The 17,875-nt window shown below is 39.6% G+C and overlaps 1 protein-coding gene across 1 annotated transcript in view; it reads right to left on the bottom strand.

Annotated features, from left to right (window-relative positions):
- LOC111154621 (arginine-glutamic acid dipeptide repeats) overlaps positions 1–17,875 on the bottom strand; it is a 497,893-nt gene that overhangs the window by 195,245 nt on the left and 284,773 nt on the right. The gene's annotated exons all lie outside the window — the stretch shown is intronic.

The raw sequence follows: 17,875 nt of genomic DNA, 5'->3' as shown, positions 1-17,875 counted from the left end.
CAAAACATAACAAAAACCAAACCAAACCAACATATGAGAAAGGATCTCATTTCAAAGCAGTAATCACAGCCCAACACAAAGCTGTACATACATAAAGATTTAGAAAACAGACTTATTATTTTAATCCTACTGTGATTGAAATAATTTATAATGTAGCAATATCTGAAGATTAAGCCAATCTGAACAAAAATATTGCTGGCTTTCTACACACCAAAATCAAACTTTATAAAACCAGAAATGTAACATCCCCAGAAAAAGAGGGACATTGGACTCCAAGTATGTCTTCAATGCATGTGTGAATGTCTCTTTGTTCCCAGTGGGAAGTCTCTGGGAAATACTATGAAAAACATGACCATCGCCTTGTGCCTCTTCACGGTGGTGGTGTGAGAATGGGGGGAGGAGAGGGAAGAGGTGAGGGCAGGGAGGAAGAACGCAGAAACATTAACACACACACACACACACACACACACACACACACACACACACACACCCATCAGGGAAGTAAGAAAAGAATGACGTTTAATGCTGAACACACTGAACATTTTACTTGGGGGGGAAAAAAAATTTTTTTTTTTTTTTTTCAGGAAATATAAAGAAAAATATAAAACACCCAAAGGGCAAGAGAAGAAAGGAGATCAATAAATGGTGGTTAAACATACTGGTCACTAATTTAATTACCATAATTTCCAACACAACTCCTGACACTGTCTTATGTAGACTCACCAAAAACTATAGATGTTGTTGAGATAACCGTACCTACATGAGATTGTAAACTTGGCCTTTAAATTAGTAACAATAATACACTGAGTAATTAAGTGCCAAATAGTTTATACTGTTTTCACCCCATCTTTATAACTGTGAGAAATTATATTTATTTTATTGGAGATATGGTCCATGAGAAAATGAAAATTCAGAGGAGTGAAGAAACTCACCCAATGTCACTACTTAGGTGGCATCTGAACAAAACCATCTAATTCTAAATCTAGTCTTTTCTCTTACAATAAATGCCACTAATTTATTCAACATATTTATGCCAAAGGCCCATTGGCAGGCACTCTAAAAGAAACTAAGGCTATAAGCACAGATGTAGCCCACAGCCCAGAAGACAAATAGTCACAAATAAATGTATAATTCAAAGAACTTTGATAGAAATAATGTCTATTTGTCTCAACTGAATGAAAATGAGCTGTTGTAGCTTAGAACCAAAGTATCAAAAATACACAACATGAGAATAGAATAACTTTCTTTCAGAACTGCTTTAAATATGTTCAGGAACCCTTACCCTCCCCCATCACAAACTGCTCAATACAGATCATCATGAGTTTGGGAGGAGACTCATGAATGCACACCAAATTCATGAATTTCATTATTTCACATCTCCCTTTAGCCTGTATTTTCTATTTTCTCTCTCATTCTGGAGGACTTTTTTTTCTAATGGCTTTAGAATAAATGTTTCTCTGGTGGAAAGACAGCTCAGTTTAGGGGCACCTAGGTGGCTCAGTGGGTTAAGCCTCTGCCTTTGGCTCAGGTCTTGCTCTCAGGGTCCTGGGATTGAGCCCTGCATGGGGCTCTCTGCTCAGCAGGGAGCCTGCTTCCCCCTCTCTCTCTGCCTGGCTCTCTGCCTACTTGTGATCTCTGTCAAATAAATAAATAAAATCTTTTAAAAAAAAGAAAGAAAGATAGCTCCGTTTAGTAACAACCAAAAAGTAAAGTGGAAAATGAAAAACAAATTCAGAAGGAGAAAGGTTCAGAAACAATGAACAACTTGGAGAATCACAGACATGGCGAACATTAGGTCTCAGGTATACCAGAGTCTTCCAATCAAAACGCACCAGACCAGAACCTAGGAAGTGATCCAAAAATGGAGCTATGTTACTAGCAGATTCACAGGCTCTGAAAAATTTATGTTTTACGTAGGAGGAACCCCTTAAATGTAAGCCTCACCCCTTAAATTCTGAATCAAGATTCTAATATAATGACAAGGAAAGCTAATAAAGGATACTATTTAGATGACTAGTGAACTTTCACTTCTATGTTCTTCTGGAAACATAGGCTGTCCGTATTCACCAACATTTCCTGATACTCTGAGGTACAACAGGAAGGGAGTGATAAGACAAAATGAAACTAATAAGCATCTTTCCAATGTCCAACCTGTGAAGACCCTGGACAACTTCCCCAGCCAAAAGAATAACCTCCCATGTGCTGTTCCTTACCTATACCACCACCAGACAAGCACAGGAGCCCCCAAACAAGAGATAGCTGGTCAACAAATAACATTCCAAAAATATTTTCCCAAGCCCGGGAAATACAGAACAAATGCACACTACACAGGGAACAGATCTTGTGACTTACTTCACCCGATCTGAAACACAGGATCTGACTCTACACAGCCAGCAGTGGTCACTGCAAGTCCTCACCACTGAAACAGGCGGCCGCATACAAGCTCACAAGTGCGCATCTGTATTGGGCCGTGCCAGCCGGCCGGACCAGCGGGAGGAAACTGCCCAGAGCTTTCTAGTCCACTTTGTTTGGTAAATATAAAAAAAGTTGAAGAAGCGAAGGCCCTACAAAAGAAAGGCAGTCCACAACTGTTTTTTGGACAAGTACTGTCCTGACTCAAATGAGGATTTTCTGAAACAAGTCTGGACTGTTAAGTGCCTCTGTGCCCAGATCCTCTTGTCTGGAGAGACGGTAATTTTAGACTGAAAAAAGCAGAAAGGAAGAGTATTCGATCGAAATGGAATGATAAAGACAAGTTCCACATTCACATTAAACAACGAAGAGCTTATGCTCAGGATCTCTCCCCGTATCACCAATGTCCCATCCATTTCCTCACTATCCTATGAGCACTTTTCAGCTGCACTTTCTTCCGTATCACATGCCTCCACTTCCAACCTCACAAATACACAAAAGTTAACTGTCACTTCAAAATTTTTTCCAACTTTCATCAGAAGAAAAAGGGGGAGAGAAAAGAGAGTAACAACTAATACAATTCACCAACTTCACTTACCATATACTTGAGTAAGAACTGAACTTGTCCTAACCTTGAGCATTATGACTGGCTCCCTACATTAACCATAGTAAGAGCCATCGGTCTGAGGCCTGGCTTCAAACAGGACACACAAAAAGTGTGACTCCTCCACAAGGAAAAGGCTAGTGCCGGGCCCATCAAGCAGCGGGCACGGAACCTGGCCTGCTCAGTGTTTCCACCTTCTCTAGCATCAACTCCTCTTTTTACTCCTCTCCAACAGAACATATAAGTCATACAACAAAACACATATACACCACAAATGCCATCTTCTGCTAAAACAAACAAAATAAATAAAATACCTGGAACCTTAACTTCTATCACAAATGTCACTGCATACAATTCTTTTCTTAATTGTCATTTCCCATAAACTCTGAAAATGAATTGTTTCCCTTTGAAACAACAGAAATTGATGTGACATAACCTTTTACTTCTCTTAAAAAAAAAAAAAAAAAAAAAAAAACACTTTAAGGTGATAATGCTGCGACCAGGGTCCACAACTACTTCCTGTAGATGTCATATTCTCTATTTCATCTCCAGACTTCAGAAACAGATCACAAGAAACATAATTTGCTCTGGCAAACAGGCTCTCAATCAAAACAAGTTCCACCCACCTTCAAAGCAACCAATAGCTGCCCACCTACCCCCTTCCTAAAACAGCCAAGCAGAGCTGCTCTGGGGCCCAGGCATTCCCTGCCAGCCACACGGCAACGGAGCGGCCGGCACGTTTGTTCTGCAGGTGCCTGGAGGCAAACAAGCTCAGCACCAGGCACCCATGCAGGACTTGGGTTAAAGCTATACCCGGAGAGGAAAGGCGAAGGGAAAGGGGAAGGGACAGGGACAGCTGGGATCCACAATGTTTCCGTTTGCTTAATGCACTCCGGGCAGACCCCATTCTTAGCTGACTTCACGCTTCCCAACACCACCTACATGGCCAGCCAGGGCTGAATTAAAGGCTCGTAGGAACATGCACTATGAATGATGAAATGATTCATAAACATCTTCAGAAGTGAGAAAGAGCAGCAAAAACCATCACTGTTCCGGTGAGGCCAGAGGAAGATAGCCTACCTGCAGGGGCTGAATGGCTCATCCATGACTAACAGAGGCTCTGGTGACTCTAGCTGTAGCCCTGAACCTCTACTTACTGGTAAAACTCTGCCCTTTTCTACTCTAACAACTCAAAATGGAGGCACATGCAGTCTGAGAGACCTCATAGAGCTTTCACTGAGCTTGTGCTATGACCTAAGCCTTCACGCAGAACGCAGAAACTTCCCCCTCACACTGACAGGACTGAGCATGTGCTGTGACCCTCCCTCATCCATACACTGTCTCTCAACGCAATCAATCTCAACCCTGCTGTTTCCGTAAATAAAGCCCAGCCAACAGACTCTGCAGCTTCTCCCTGCATACCAAGCTAGTGTGCAGGGAAGTGGGGCCTTAGAAAGGGGATCCGAGACAGCCAACACCCGGGAACTCAGCAAGCCACACCATCCGTCGAGAGGCTTCAGAGAACAGCCCTGCTCTGACAAGACAACAGCAAGTTTTGTCTTTTGTCTTTTTTTTTGGGGGGGGGGGGATTAATTGTGATTTTATACAGCAAGATCTTCAAGAAGGAATAAAATCAAAAGATACAGATATGAATGACCATACACAGAATGAATGAACAGAAACGACAGCACATTTACAAACACAGCAGTAGCTACTTAAGGGGAACAACCCCACAAATTTCGTTTTGAAAACTCTGTAAACATTTGGGAAAAGGCCACACAAACAATTCTAGCAAAGCTGTGGAGTTCTGGGTATTGTCACAGCTACAAATGCAGTGTAGACAGTAAAGAAAGCAGAGTATCTAAAGAACACTTTATTCTATGCAAAGAGCTTAATCTCTCTTAAACAAGAAGCTCCAAAATAGCCTAAATAATAAATAAAAACATTTCTCAAAGAAATACTAATCCAGTCAGGCATGTCTAGCTTGAAAAATGTACTTCTAATACTAACAAGGGCAGGAAAGTTCAAATCAAGAGGTCAAAGAACACCATGCCACAAACACTCGTGCATCTGAAAATTTCATCTGAGATCTCATGATTCAAAGTTATAGGCAATTCATTTTTTTTTAAAGATTTTATTTATTAATTTGACACAGAGAGAGAGAGAGAGAGAGAGAGAGAGAGACAGTAAGTGCACAAGCAAGGGAAGCAGCAGAGGGAGAGGAAGAAGCAGGCTCCCCGCTGGGCAGGGAGCCCGGCGAAGGGCTCCATCCCAGGACCCTGGGATCATGACTTGAGTCAAAGGCAGATGCTTAACCGACTGAGCCACCCTGGCGCCCCAAGGCAATTCTTTACAGCACTGACCATGAAGCTAAATTCATTTGAAATTTAGTCAGAAAATATTTCTAAAGCCACATCAGCAAGGCCACGCCATGCCAGTCATACTGAGTGCTGTGAAGTATTCATATTGTCCACAGCACCGGCCAAGACATTTTCTGTTAAAATCTTTAGAAACACACTTTATGCCTCTTCCCACAACCTCCACCTCCAACAAAAAGGCAAAGTGGGCTGTCATCCATGTAAGACAGCCTAGTTTGGGATGTGTATGCAAGCATAGTTTTCCATTTGCAAACTAAGAGATGATTCTACGTATGATTATTTAGTTACAATTAAAAAAGGAAAATTAGACCATGAAACTCCCAAAAATGTATAAAGGACAAGACAGAGTAGGAAAGAGCAGTGCTAATTGTGTTTCCCACAAATATAACAGAGTGTGAAGAAATTAAAAACCTGCTTAAGAGAGTGCTCTGTGTCCTCAAGATCCCTAAAATAAATATAGGATCCATTCCATTTCTTTAGCACTCCTGTTTTTGCTATCAAATAAACTAAATTCTGAGACTATGATTAAAAAACTCTCATCATACTGAAAATGCCATTTATACAATACAAGAAATGTCAAATACACTTAAAGAAGTTTTGCTTTCGACCCAGCACCTGAAGCAAGGATCCACAGCTTGGAAGACCACTTTCCTTATTAGTACAAATAACATGTCCACAGACGTGTGAGACCAAAAACAGTCTGAAGAAAAAGACTCTCTAAAACAAAAGCAACTGAATCGCCTAGAAGCCAAACAGCACAAATACAAAGTATTTCCTTCAAAAGTATATTTCTCAAAACTACCAAATCACATAGAAAATGCTCCGTTGGAGAAATAAACATAAAATAATAATTGAATAAATTCATCATTATTCTGAAAAACCACAGGAGCTGTTCCATGAAATATAGCATAAAAAATGGTTATTATGATAGCAATTCAAGAAGTGTAAACTATAATTTTGACCTCACCAAATACCCTGAGTGACACTACGGGCAAGCCACCAAAACCCTACAACCTTTTCTCTGAACACTGGGTCCCGTGGTGGCCACGGCCTCTTTCAACACCCTCTTGGTTGTCTTTCCTGAAACTCACCTCATAGCTGCCTCCTCAAGCCACCCGGGCAGAACCCCCCGCCCTGTCGCGCAGTGGTGGCACACTCCAGGGCTCACCTCACCGCACAGTTCTCTTCTCTTGCACGTGCAGAATTCACCCACTCACCCAGAAGCCCAGCCAGAAACTCTCTGGAGAGACCACCCTACTGGGAACAGCTGGGAAACCTCAGAGAACTTCATTCTCCTCTTGCCGCCCCCTAACCCATGTCAGCTTTTCCTGGGGTGCCTCACCTCTCTTAAAAAGATGATAAGCTCTTTGGGGGCAAGGACAGTATCAAAATCATCTTTACTGGAACTATCTAAATCTCTTATTTTGTACCTAAAAAAAAAAAATCTGATACACTGAGAATGGCAAAATAACACTTCGGATAGTCATTCCCTGGCAGAACTTACAAAACCTAAATCTAACAATGAGGAAGCATCAAAGAAACCCGAACGGAAGGATATTCAACAAAACTGACTTCTAACTCTTCAAAAATGTTAATGCCATGACAAAAGAAAAAAAAGCTAAGAGACATGTTGTGAAAACAAAGAGAAGCAAGGTGTATTACAGAGATCAAACTAAATGCCAATGCATGATCAGGGGGAGAAATCACCCTGAAGGTCAATATTAGAAAAACTAGCAAAATATAAATATGGACTGTATTAGATGAAACAGTATTTTATCAATGTCACCTTTCCTGATTTTGCTAGCCACATCATGATTATGAAAGAGAATGTCCTTGTTCTTGAGAAAGACACACTGAAATATTTGGGAGAAAGAAGCTTGACGCTGCACCTCATTCCTAAACAGTTCAGGGAAGGAGAATAGAACAATGAAGCAAAGAGGGTTAATACAGAGAATAACTCAGCAAAAACAGAAATAATAAGGCAAATCTGTAATAAATTTAAAAAGATATATAATATACAAAATAAAATCAGTAAGATAAATTAATCAAGCAAATATTACAAAGTGGTAACAACTGGTAAACTGGGTGAAAGATACATATAGGAGTTACACGTAGTGGCATCGTAACTCTTGAGTTATATACATAAAATACGTAAAATGATACACACACAGACACACACACACACACACACACGACACCTACTTGTACTAGTTAGCCTTCAATCATCAGTCCTTGGGGAGTCTGAAGACTGGACACGTGACTGGCAACAAGTGACCTGCCAGGCTATCTGCTTCCGCAGTGCTGTTAACCCCCAGACTGAATCACTTAACACCCAACCGAGTTCAATCCGACCTCCGACTCTGAGGTCAGCTCTCAGAGAAAATCGAGGCGCCCTGAAACCTAGTGATTTGGTAATTAAGTAAGCCAGTGGGCCATTTTAACATAAATTCCAATTCTAGAAATGGGCTCTGTTTCCATTGAGCAAGTCCTATCTTACACTGAGGACAACCCTGTGACTCTACTCAGTACTTCCAAGCCCCTGAGACCTGGGCTTTGATTTCTCCACAGTTGTCCTGACCCCTAGATGTCTACTTACTGCGGTTGACTCTCCGCCTAGACCTCGTTCCTGCCACACTCCCCTGCCAGTGGGCTGCCTGCAGGGACGGGCACACACAACTTGCACAGAGGCTGCCCATGTGCTTCCTTCTGTGGCCTCTAATGCTAGGTCTTCCCTAAAGTCCTGTGATCCCAAATACTCCTACACTGTCTTCTGATCTTAGACCTCCCTCTCTCTTCCGATTCATCCCTTAGCAGACAACAGTTGAAGGATTAACATTTTTTAATAGATTAAAGGGGAGCTTAGAGGGTAAAATGAATATACTATATTCATGGGTTCTTTCTAAAATTAAAAAGGTTTATTACATAAAAACTGACTGAAAAACCATTTTGTTCACTGTCATAGTTTTTCATAAGCAGAAAATTTGTTTCTCAACAAATTTTTTATTTTTTATTTGTTTCTCAACAAATAAAAATAATACAACACAACAAATAAAAACAACAAATAAAATAAAACCTAGGAAACCAAACTTGGTTTCCTAGGTTTTATTTTAAAGAGTTTTTGACTTACTAGAAATAGAAAAATGTTTAAAATGTTTAATTTACTAGCAACAAACTGTAAAGCAAAAGCAGCAACAAAAAGTTAACCTTCAAGCAACTCTAGAGAAAAACACTTGTTGGAAAAAAAAAAAATTCTATTTGACTTTTAATTAGTACTAACTTCACATCAAGAGAAGGGAAGCATTTAGAAACAGCATGTCTTAATTTTATTTTCTAACTATCCCTCATGTTGTGAACATGGAGCTGAGTGTTATACAGACCACTCCGATTTCCAACAAACATGCTGGTTTATCCTATCAGTTCTAACTATCTGTTCACACGCTTTCTCAGAGTCCCTATGGCAAAAACTATTATACCATATTATCAGAGGTTCACTTCTTCATCCCCAATTCTCACACATTTTCATGTCTTAATGGACATGGGATTCCAATTTTTTTCTGAAATTAGAAGGATACTTACAACACTCTGCCTTTAAGTATAGTGCTTATTGTAGATTTCTGTTTATTCAGTCACAAGAGGGCAGTTTCATTCTACAGTTACTTTGGTAAGAGTTCCCGTCCCCAACATGGACTAGCTGTTGACGTTCAACAACTGTTTTCTCAACATCAAGATGTGTATATAGTTCTTCTTCAACATGTTAAAGTGTAAGCTATATTAATAGCTATAAACCCAATTTGGGAAGTGTTCTATAAACCCAATTTGGGTAAGTAGATTTTTCATGCTTTGCCAGATTCCATTTTCTATTATTTTATTTAAACATCTTACATGCATGTTCCTAAGTAAAACTGACCTATAAATTTTACTTTTTAATCTGGTTTTGGTATAAAAGTTTAACTAGCTTCATAAAATGACTCAGAGAACCTATACCATCTCTCTGTTCCCTTGAATACTGGTAGAATTTACCTACAAAGGTAAAAAAAATTTTTTAATTTTTTATCTAATGAGAAGAAAAGGAAATGTCTTGCACAAATTATGAAAATGCCTTTAAAGGAAGAAGGCATGCATTTTTTTTTTAACCTACTTCCTCCTTCTACCAGCGTGAAATTTGGGTGTCACAGCTACCATTCCCCTGATACCTTGAGCACGAGGTAAAAATTAAAGTTAAGGATAGGTCCCTGGTGGTTGGGGAGCCCCGCACACACCCAAGATTGCTTCTTCTCAAACTCTGCTTACATGAGAGGGAAATAAAGGTCCTATTTTGTTTCAGTCTGTTATACTGTCTCTGATAGTTCTAGCACTGAAGTTCTCAGGCGTACATCAACTCAAGTTGATGGCACATGGTTTCTTCCAACATTTTGTGATTTTTAACAGTGCATTTGGCATTCAAAGATATATTATCTGCAGGTATCCTACAAGTTCTTGAATGAGAGTATGCTTCTTGGAGGCTCAATGACCCAAGATCAATTTCTACATTGTCTTCTCACTCTAGAGTTCTCTATTTTTCAAGAATGCAAATCCATGTCCCAACTGTCATGGGGGACAAAGCCCAAAGTTATTAATTATAAGGGAAATTCTCCCTCTATTCCTCCCTCTTTTTCTTTTCTATGCTTAGAGTACTAGTCCCAAATAGGTCTCGCTATCATTTTCCTCTAATTCTGGATATATCACCTAGCTGACCCTTTCACTGAAGAACAGAACTTTGATGGCCCTGACTTGATAGAGGGCTCTCAGTTCCAATTCCTTAATTCCCTGAGATCAAGACCCCATCTCCTCCTATACCTGGTGGATGTTAAAGGCAAGACCCTTTGGTTAAGGAGACAGTAACTATCCCAATCTCCTCTCATCATGGGCTGATGAAGGATCAGCTTAATGCTTTACTTGACAGTTTCTCTTAATTCCTACAAGTTCAGCTCTGCATTTAGAAGTTCTGTTATATTTTATTCAACATTGGTAGAGGTTTACTGGCAAAGCATTTTTGAAATTATCAAATCTGATTTTTTGTCCTATCTGGTTAAAGTTCTTATATCAAAAAAAAAAAAGTTGTTATATCCTCAGTAGGGCTGCATTTCCAAATACACATGCACTCTCAACCGTTTCCAACATTTGCCATCTGACATAAACCTTGTGAGAGTTCAAATGTGATGGCAGAGGAAAAGCAAACAAAAAATTTTTATACCCAGCTCCAGCTTCTTGTCCTCAACCGCTACACAAACACCATGAGCTATGGTGAATGGAAAAGACAACTTTACTGAACCAGAAACAGATTTTTGAAATGTCTGGAATCCAAATTAACTGAAATAAAGGAGATCTAGATTATTACTGAAGTATAAAGATTTATGTTGAAAAAAGACGGTCACAATGTTATTTAGAATAACTGAATACTGGAAAACCATAAATGTTCAAAAAGATGGGAACAGATAATTATTGGACATCCACATTATCGTAGATAAAGTGTTCATTATAAATGTTTGTGTAAAATGTTCAATGACATGGTACTATGTTCATAATAAAATAAAATGAATAAAGGAATGCATAATTGTATGTACATTATGTGTAAACAATATTTTAATTATGATCTTAACACATACACATACACCTATACATACATGCATGTAGATGTAAACTGAAGGGGAAAAACACAAACATGGATTATACAATTATCTTCATTTCAGTCTGCTTCTTTAACTTTTGTATTTGTCAAGTTATTCTCTAGTGAGCATGTATTTTTCTCTTCATTAGAATGCTCCTAGTTATTTTCCAGCACAGCCAGAAGAAACTGAGGTTGTATATGAGTCAATCTATGATAAAATCATCAATGTTCAGAGCACAGGCTTTGAGTCAAATAGGCCTGGGGTTTCCTGTTTAGTAACTATATGCCTTAGGCAATTCTTTAATATATAATGCCAATTTTCTCATTTGTAAAATAAAGGTAATGCCAACCTCACTGAGCTTTTATGGGAACTGAACAATAAAGCACAGAATAAGCATTCACTGCGCCAAGTAGTAGTTGTCCCCTGGGTCCTGAAAAGAAGATGTTACAAATTCGATTCTTTGAGGTCATGCTTTAAGAAATACAAGAAGCTAAATCTACTAAAGATACAGCTCAAGATACCAAAACCTATCCATGTGGGGGAGAGAGCAAAGTCAGTGATAGGAAACTGAAGTAAAAATATTAAGGATTATGAAATAAGGTTTCTCACTCATAAAGATGAGAATTATAAATAAGGAAAAAACTAGCAGGAACCCTTTGGTATTGGATTAGATATGAAGAATTGGGTATGAATGCATGGACACACACTGATACAGAAATTCAGATGTGAAAGTTTGCATTCTCTCCCTCTCCCCCACCGGAGGCAACCTAGCTGTTTACTCAGAGCCCTGAGAGCAGTGATACAAAGTAATGACCACACCCACGTATCATTCTCCACAATCTAGGATAATTTTGACCTAAAAACGAGTAGTAATAATAATAAGAGATTATATAAAGAACTGAATAAAATAGGAAGCCATTAATCCACCTAGTGTAAATAAATAAATAAAGTTTTCATGGGAAGAGTCTATCTACACACACAGTCTCAAAGCAACCTTCCACAAAATGGTCATTAATTAGAAAAGGAAAAAGAGAGGGGCACCTGGGTGGCTCAGTGGGTTGGGCCTCTGCCTTCGGCCCAGGTCATGATCTCAGGGTCCTGGGGTGGAGCCCCGCGTCAGGCTCTCTGCTAGGCAGGGAGCCTGCTTCCCTCTCACTCTCTGCCGGCCTCTCTGTCTACTTGTGACCTCGCTCTGTCAAATAAATAAATAAAATCTTAAAAAAAAAAAAAAAGGGAGAAAGAGAAATTCTATAATTGCACAGTCTGGCAAAGAGCACCTTATTCAACTGATTAAAGTAAACATTACCAACATGAGACAAATTATGATAGGATGCAGAAAAAAAGAAGACATGACTTCTGTGCTATCCCTGTCAAGGATACAGGATACATGATCTAAATCTAATGAGGAAACATCATAAATGTAAACTGAGAGATAGTCTACAAAACATCCTATAATCTTCAAAAGTACCAAGGTCATGAAGTGAAAGAAAGACTGAGCAACTCTTCCAGACTCACTGAACAGCTGTTAAGACAACTGAATCCATCAAACCAGCTCCTTTTACTATAAAAATCTTTATTAGGAAAACTGCTAAAATCTTGAGTGGGGTCTGCAATGCCATGGCAACATCTGAACATGAATCTCTTGAGCCAGAGGACTGTCTCGAGGTTGTGGAAGAAAATGCCCCTGCTCACAAGGAATACCCCAAGGATGCGAGTGGTGCAGCCTCCTGGTGATGGCATACTTTGAAATGGTTCAGGTAGAAAAGGTCTTCTACTACACCTGCAAGCCTCTGTAAGCCTGAGGCTGCTTCGAACCCAAGTGAAATCAATGAACTGCACAAGTAAAACTCAGAGTAGTGCCGGGCACAGTAGGCCTCACTAACCGTAACTATTATTAGTAACATTATGGCCACTGTCTATTGGGGAGAGATTACTTTTAAGTCCTTGCAAGTGTCTCAGTTTATGATTGCTGCTAAATATAATGGCAATAATCCTTAAGCTTCAATACTGCTCTAAAAACTCCTCAGAAAGGGGTGCCCGGGTGGCTCAGCTGTTAAGCGTCTGCCTTCGGCTCAGGTCATGATCCCAGGGTCCTGGGATTGAGCCCCACCTCAGGCTGTCTGCTCAACGGGAAGCCTGCTTCTTCCTCTCCCACTCCCCCTGCTTCTGTTCCTTCTCTCACTTTCACTCTGTGTGTCAAATAAATAAATAAAATCTTTAAAATAAATAAAAACAAAAACTCCTCAGAAGAAGAAAAGCGGAGAAGGCACAGGGGACTGATTACTGACATCCTCTCCTGGATGAGATCTGAGCTCTCAACAAAAATTGTTTTCCATCCGACTAGCAAGAGAAGACTCATTTTCACAAAGCAAAAACAAGAAACACAATCAGATGTTTCCTGCTACAGAGCAAGTCTGCGAAGAGATCAACAACACTTTCATAAGGCAGTAGGGGTGGGAGCAGGGGAGAAGCAACACATCAGTGACCGTCAATACAAAATGCCGCATTTTACATGTTCTCTTCACTACCCCAACATGCACGTCAGTGACTTAAAGAACTCTTGATCTGGCAAAGGGAAACAAATGGACTGGCTCCTGGGAAAATCTGTTTCACAATGTAAAGGTAAAGGAATCTTCTTTCACGGCCACTACAAAATCCTTCATTCCTCCTGAGACTCCACCATTACTCCCTTCCGTTCCTTCCCCTCCTAACTCACTGGCCTGAGGCAAGATGTTTAGAACTTTTCAAAGGAATGAAACAGAAACCCAGAAAGGGCCAGAAAGTATACTGGTACTGGCCAAAAGGCTGAAGCTGCTGCGGTGAGGGGATAGGAAGGAAGATGGGAAAAGGACATCCAAAAATTCAATGAGGCCTACATGCTATATAGGGGGGCAGGTTCATTTACTATAAAAAGCTCAGATCTCTTTCTCAATAAAAAAAAATCTTTTTCAGGGCACCTGGGTGGCTCAGTCAGTTAATCTTCTCCCTTCAGCTCTGGTCATGATCCCCGGGTCCTGGGATGGAGCCCTGCACTGAGAGAGTCTGCTTCTCCCTCTCCCCCTGCTGCTCTCCCTGCTTCTGCGTTCTCTCTCTCAAATAAATAAAATCTTTAAAAAAAAAATTTTTCAATTTTGGTTCTCTCAAATTTTTCACTGAGATATTCTGACCATAGAAATGTATTGTTTCACATTAATACCACTTACATATTCATTATAATTATGTCAGTTTCTTTAGCAGCAAGAAATTTATCTTTCATTTTTAACAAGTGTGTTATTTTCAAAAAGAGTTTTATAATCAATATTCAAAGCAGAGTCAAAAATCTCCAGTGCTCAGACTTCCATATGTCAGCAAACTCAACCAGATGGCTAATGATCTACTTGATTAGAAGAATCAAGACATCTTGGGAAGTACTTATGTTTTGCTTTTAGACGTAACATTTTATGGGGTTAAAAAAAAAAAAAAAACTCTGATATTTTTCAACCAAATTTTTAATTCTTTTTGCAATTCCCAAGAAGCAAGAGGAAAAAAGTCTGACGGTTTACACAAGTAACCTACAGGGTAGCTTGTACCACCCCCACTTTACTGGAGTAGAAACAGAGTCCGGGAAGTAGCAGCCTTAGCCCTGGACACAACGATGAAGTGACAGCCCAGAATCAGAATCCAGGGTCCAAGAGGAGAATCAGTCTTAACAGAAAGACCAACAAGTCAGATTAAATGGCAATAAGATACTGGGTAAATAAAAAAGCAACTAAGGACAGTAAGCAGATGAAAGCAGCCATGTCCCTATGTTTTATTTTACTCACCAAATTTTTTACTCAAGTTTTGTTCCTTAAATATCATAGCTAGCAAGAATACAGTATCACCATCCCTTGTCAAAAATTCTAAGGGTCAGAAGATTTTTAGAATTCAGAATGTTTTGATCTAGAAAGGTACTATAGCCATATACCATGTACTATGTGACACCTCAGAAGTGTCTAAGCAATGACGTCTCCAACTCTATCACACTGGTACTTTTGCAGTAAAAATTGTGCAGACTCTCTCAACTGAAAAAGAATATAAATAGCCTCATCTCAGTTAGGGTCAAGTATGACCATCCAATGAGCTTCAGCACCAAACCTAGCATAAAATTTTTTTTTGATTTTTCAGAGCTTTCAGATTTCAGAATTAAGATTTCAGAATTAAATACAGAATTTCAGAATAATAAAAATTCCATGTCAATTACCAAGAAATCCATCCTCCCTGAACTTTAAAGGTAAAGTACCAAAGAATATAGAAAAGTCTGTTTCCTCCCGTCATACACATGCTCAATAAAGTAATCCCATAGAAAACAAGAAATCTGGGAAGGTCAGGTCTCTGACCAGATGAAACACTCAGAAACATAATAACCAGATTAGGGGAACATTTTTAAAGTAGCCAAACACTGCAGCTTAAAAAAAAAAAAAAAAAGTATGAAAAAATGTGAAAAACCATCCCAAACTTTCAGTGCAGGTGAATATGATTAATAAAGTATGGAAAATCCCATAAATCAGCTTTGAACTACTATCAGAAAATGCGCTACAAGAAAGAAACAATCCCATCTCACGCTGCAGTTTCAACTGCTCACTTGGACTACAATTCTGAGTTACTTCCAGGGAGGGGAATGGTCATCAAAGTCACCGTTCTGTCACTTGCAGGGGTCGCAGCCGTATATGCTCTGTCTCACAGACATAGAACAGTTCGATATTTCCTCTCCAAATGACTCGGGGCACTAAGCACAGAGCAACCATGCGGCCACCATCACATGCCAGCGCCGCTCTCTCCAGGGGGGCAGAAACACACCAGAAGCAGCTTTTCACACAACCCCATCCCTTACAGACTTGAAACAAAGACACAAACAGAGGTAAACTGCGCAAGGGTATGAGGCCCAAGCATCCTAAGAGGTATGCTGTGTGCGTGCCAGGTGGGGAAGGCAGAGTGTCTCTACACTCCTGTAAACTACACACCTGAGCAGCTGTGGGAACTCCGGAGTTACACAGTGGTATCTGGGGCAGAACCGGTGGGCAGGGGCAAATCTTTACACTCGCGTTGTGAGAAGTGTGAGACCTGCCACAAGCTTTACTTATTAGCAGACACTCAAGTCTTTCTTCATTTCAACTCATCCAACACCCCTCAAAAACCCGCAACATATCAAAGCACAAGCTGGACAAGGAGAACGAACACAAGCACAGAAATGAACATGTGGCCACCGGGAGTCAAAGCAGTAAGACAGTGACTCAGGAGGCAGAATCTAGAAACGTCCTGCCATGGGCATGTCTCGGTGTTGTGTTTTCAGATGAGAGACAGATATGCTGCTGCTGCACACCTAAGCCACACTTTAAAACATAACTGACGGGAAGAATCACTCTGAATGACTGGCAGCAACAACCACTGAAAAAGGAGACCAGAACCTGTGTGAGTCTTTATTTACACAGTTAAGTTATATAATGTCATTTTTAACAAGCATTCAGCAAAAAAACAGGTACATAACCAAAACTAATAAGAAATTTGGTTGCTTCTTATGAACCCAAGAGCTAAACATTTTAAAACACAAAAGCTATTTAGTCAATTCACTGATAATAATCGAACTTGTGCAATGCGGACGACCACTGATCAAACGGTTAAATCAACGTGGCATCACTGAAATTCTGGACTCCTTTGTATCTAAGACAGAAATCCAAGATATGACCAGGGAGTCAAATGAATCCATATGTAAAATGAACAATCTGAAATACAGGAATGCTCTGAAATACTATCACTGATCAACTTCTTTGTCGCTGGAACACGGCATGCTTTTGAAAAGAAAATAAAAGTTCAAATATATTGTTTTCTAAAAAAAAAAAAAAGGGGGGTGACCACTGCATATAAGACTAATGAATCACTGACCTCTGTCTCTGAAACCAATTAATACATTATATGTTAATTGAACTTAATTTTTTTTTTAAAAAGGTGACCATTCATTGCACTATTACCCCAATAGCTGTCGTCTACAATGTACACAGAGAGAGACACTAGTATGTATGTGCCAACAGAGCTTTAGGCAGCCTCTTAGGATTGTGACAAAGAATATATTACCTTTTCTTAACTCTAGATTGATTATCGAAACAGTAATCTTCTAATTTACATACAATTTCTCAGCATCCTCTAGAAAAATGTTTTCTCTAAAATAATGCCCACCTTCCAATTACACTGAACGCAGTTCTTCCACTACCCACTACCTTCCTTTGGCCAAGCAGCTTCTCTACATCCTCATGTCTGTAGATGACGTCTCAAATGTCCCGAGCACAGACTACTTGATCACCAGCTAACACTCTTTTTCTTTTTAAATCCTTAATCCACTGTAGTTGCATGATCGAAACAGAATTAAAATGATGCACATACTCTTAAAGAAGTTATTCCACGTATTAAGTTAAACTACAATCTATTATAGACATAAACTAAGAATTTTTCCTATTAAATTATTTTGATTCAATTGTTTCTCACTTAAAAAGTAGTAATTCTACCTATTACATAGGTCTTACTGAAATGGTTGAGAACTGAATGTATCCATCTCATACCAGTAATCTTACTAAAGATATTTCTACGAATGTTTCTGAAGTTTTACTAAATGAATTAAACAAATGACTAACCAACAAAATTTTCCATAACGTCCTAGTGTTTTCAGGGGCGCCTGGGTGGCTCAGTCAGTTAAGTGTCTGCCTTTGGCTTAGGTCATGATCCCAGGGTCCTGGGACTGAGCCCTGCATCAGGTTCTGTGTTCAGTGTGAAGTTTGCTTCTCCCTCTCTCTGCCCTTACCCCTGCTCACGCGCACATACAT

The sequence above is a fragment of the Enhydra lutris genome, unplaced genomic scaffold (assembly GCF_002288905.1).
Source record: "Enhydra lutris kenyoni isolate GAN:26980312 unplaced genomic scaffold, ASM228890v2 scaffoldscaffold38, whole genome shotgun sequence".
In the NCBI taxonomy this organism is placed as follows: Eukaryota; Metazoa; Chordata; class Mammalia; order Carnivora; family Mustelidae; genus Enhydra; species Enhydra lutris.
Note: the sequence above shows the minus strand (reverse complement) of the source record. Positions and strands in the feature narration are given on the sequence as shown.